Below are 4,076 nucleotides of genomic sequence, written 5' to 3' on the forward strand. Positions count from 1 at the left end.
AGCGTCTTGTGTGTTTATTTGGGGACTGCAATGCAGCAGAGCCCAGGCGGCTGGCAGGGGATAAACCAAAGCGGCTAGCAAAAGAAAAAGCTTCTCGTAACAAAATGGTTGTCAGGAGTGGGATTGAATTTCCACGCAAAACAACAAAAGCTTTAAAGGAATTTTAGAAACAGAAGAATGGAGAGAAGCACAGATTTTTGGTAGCAGCATTTTTCTCAGGTGTGCTCTGTTTTGCTAGCCACAAGCCGAGATTCACGCGGCTCGCTTACTGGAGTCTTCCTGACTCGGCATAAAAAGAAAAAGAAAAAGAAATAAAAAGGCCAACAAGGTTGTTTTAAGAGACTCTGCTAACGATTTAAAGGTGTGTACGTACAGTTGGAAGTGGCAGCATTTGCTGGATGTCAGCATGGACTGAGGCCGTAAGCTGGAATCACGCTTACGCCCGCCATCTTGAAACGGCAGTTTAAAACAGCCGTGGTTTTACAGATAAGACACGTGGCCAGAAAAACGTAAAGCTTTACAGTAAAGTCAGACTTGGATGAACAAAACCTCTAAAGGTTTACAGTGTGTTTAAAAATATACGTGAGATTGAGAGGGAAAATGAAACGGCAAAGTGGTAAATAAATAGAAAAGCCGGCGTTGTGGTGGCACACGCCGGTAGGATTTACTCCAGAGGCAGAGGCAGAGGCAGGCGGATTTCCAAAGAGAAACCCTGTCTCAGAGAAAAATAAATAAAAGTAAAAGAAATAAAGTAATAATAGATAAATAAATAAGCCATGTAAAGATGGAAAATACACAGAGAGTCTGGATACTGTATGCTATTGTGTTTTTCAGTTTTTTCATTGCTAAGGAAGGAACAGCTACTGAAGTACACTTGATTATAAATGCTGCTGAATTAATCCAACTTCTATCTTTTAAAAATGCCTTGACTTCAAAATTTAAGTATAAGGATATGTTACTTGGGAAAGGAGATTTTGCTTATGTTTCTACAGAAAATGAAAAGCTGAAGATTTCTTCCAGGCTTCTGTGGTTTCACGAACCAAGGCCCCCGGAAGCAGTGGACCAGGTGTTCCAACAATTGAGACAGCTAAGATGATGCAGCTTTACAGACCACGAAAATAAGGACTTATACAGGTTTCTGAGTTTTGTCATTGTCCCCATGGTATAAACAGCGCCCCCTTCCAGCAGGAAGCAGTTTGGAATGAGCGACGTCCCAATTCCCATCTTGTTTATAAATCTTTGTTTTCATTTAAATGGGATTGTTTATAATTGGCTAATGATCACAGCCAATCGTTTTTAATGGTAAAAAAGGGAATTAAGTATGGGTATTGTTTTTCATTTATTGATACAAATTCAAAGTCAATTTTGTGATAAGTATATTTCTCCTCTTGACTAAGTATTGTACTTGTTCTTTTAAAATGTAATGCATAATTAAATACAGACAATAGATAGTTACTTATAATAGTTAGAGTTTATAGTTAGGTAAGTTAGGTTTTCTAGATATACAAAAATATATTTGAGATGGACAGTCTTCAAACCTCTCAAAGACCTTCAGAACATGGCATTTAAAATGGTTTAGGGTTTTTCTTGACAATGAGAAATGTCTGCTCCTGGCAGCACCAATTATGTCTGAGAGGAAGATGGGCATCAAAGAAACTTGTTAAGGAGTTTGTTTTCAACATGGCAAGATTAGCCATTTGGGCAAGAAACTGCTCTTGCCTAGACTGACTGTTGCTGTATAAACTGGACATGCAGGACCCACAGGAAAGTGACTGCTAAAGTCAGACTTACAGGGTTCCTGCTTCATGGAAGAGTCCGCAAGACTTTCTGCAGGACAAAGAAAAATGAATGATAGACTGCCAATGCAGATGGACAGTTTGAAATTTCCTGCTTTGCTGAGAAGTGTTCCAGACACATTGTGGCCTATGGGCTGAAGATGGATGCCCCAACGTTACAGAGGAACTTCGGGTGACTGTCCAGGCAGTAAGATACCTCTGTCAATCCTAGTGTTTATATATTATCCTTCTGTTGTCTTTGATGGAGTTGAAGACAGATAGTTATAATTACAGTTTTCCTTAGTTATGATAAAAGATAAGCTACATAGAACTTGGGACTCACAAGGATGGGATGGATGATATTTTCTTTAAATCTTGCTAAAATATTGTAACTATGTTCTTATTTGATAACTGTTCTGTTATATACAATTTGACTGTGTTAAAGTTAAGACCTTTCTTTTTGTTTAAACAGAAAAGAGGAGATGTTGGGGAAGTCCTGTTATTTGCCTGTGCATTTGTCAATAAAGTACTGTCTGGCCAATAGGGAATCTAGATAGGAGGGACTAGGAGTCCAGGAGGACTCTGGGTAGGAGAAACACAAGAGAGTTCGAGATGTAACCGCATGGGGTAGGAAGCCTGGAACTATTCTCCGGTAAGAGACATACTTAGATTAACAATTATGGGGTAATTACTTAAAGCAGAGCTAGCCAATAAGAGACAAACAAGGCCAACAACTTCATAATTAATACAGCGTCTTGTGTGTTTATTTGGGGACTGCAATGCGGCAGAGCCCAGGCAGCTGGCAGGGGATAAACCAAAGCGGCTAGCAAAAGAAAAAGCTTCTCGTAACAAGCTTTTTTATTAAACCAGTCAGAGTGACGCATCTTCATGGAGTGTAAAGGAATATTCCACAATGGGAGAGTCCCTGGTTTCTATCCTTGCCATGCCTCCCTGCCATGCCTCCCTCCCCGCCCCAGCTAACATACTGGAGTGAGAACCCCTGAGTCAGGGAAATCACTTAGAAAACTATCGCATTGTACAGAGGAGAAATAATAAAGATACAGATTAGAATAGTGTTGCCAGAATCGGGCAGGGAGTAATAGGATGAAGCATATTTGAGGCTGGTGAACCCCACAGGACACCACGGAACCGGTGAGTGTTAGTCAGTGGACGGAAGTGCACTGAGATGTTGAATCTTACATCATGAGGAAGTAAGATACTGAAAAGGGATGGTTTGGGGGTAAAATAAGTGGGACAGAATTGTCGCACAACTGTGTGGATTTACAGCACTTAAAATGGCTAAGGTTAGGCCGGGCATTGGTGGCGCACACCTTTAATCCTAGCACTTGGGAGGCAGAGGCAGGCGGATCTCTGTGAGTTCGAGGCCAGCCTGGTCTACAGAGTGAGTTCCAGGACAGCCTCCAAAACAATACAGAGAAACCCTGTCTCGAAAAACCAAAAAAAAAAAAATGGCTAAGGTTATAAAAAGTATGTTACATTTTTATGAGAAGAAAAGAAAGAAGAAACAGGATGAAGAATTGAGTGGTGATGGCCAGTGTTGTTAGCCATCGCTGGGACTAGTCAGACGCGGCGACCATTCAGCTTAAGTCCTGCTGTGGAGAAGTGTGACCACATGAGCTTGTCCAGGAGTCAGTTCTTGCAGACAGACCTGGAGAGAGAAGGACGGGAGGACACATGGATACTACCCACTGCCTGGATCCCAGGAGGACGGCCACTGCTTTGCTTTCTTCACAGAATGCTGGTGCTGAGACTAAGGAGCTGTCATACAAAAAGCAGACGTACAAAACCGCGTCATAGTGACTTCAGTCACAGGTGGGGGCATTGCAGAGACCAGGCATCACAGAGCACAAGGCCGTCCCCACTGCTGGAAAGAGCTAACACTGGACACCACAGGCAGTCAGGGTGCTCAGAAAACTCCAGGATCACATCTGAGGCTTACAGCAGCCTCTGAGGCAGGTGCTGTCTCTTAGTGCAGTCAGGATTAGGAAATGTTAGGAGACATTTAAAATCAGCCAGCAGACCCCTAGGGGCTACGGTGGCCGTCCTCCATAGCTGTCTTCTGGAGAACGCACCTGCACACAGGTAGGTTGTTCTGTCGGCTGCCACCGAACCGAGAAAAGGAAGCTGTGTTCACAGAGTCCCACAGGGTCCAAGCCCTTTAAAATAGCCTTTGCTCTCACTTTTCTTTATAAACCACCCATAAAGATCATCTGGAGAGATTTTAGGGAGAGGTGACCAGGTGTCTCTCCAAATTTAAGAAGCAGAGTTTCTTGGGATGCA

The sequence above is a fragment of the Mesocricetus auratus genome, unplaced genomic scaffold, assembly GCF_017639785.1.
Source record: "Mesocricetus auratus isolate SY011 unplaced genomic scaffold, BCM_Maur_2.0 Super-Scaffold_4256, whole genome shotgun sequence".
Taxonomy (NCBI): domain Eukaryota; kingdom Metazoa; phylum Chordata; class Mammalia; order Rodentia; family Cricetidae; genus Mesocricetus; species Mesocricetus auratus.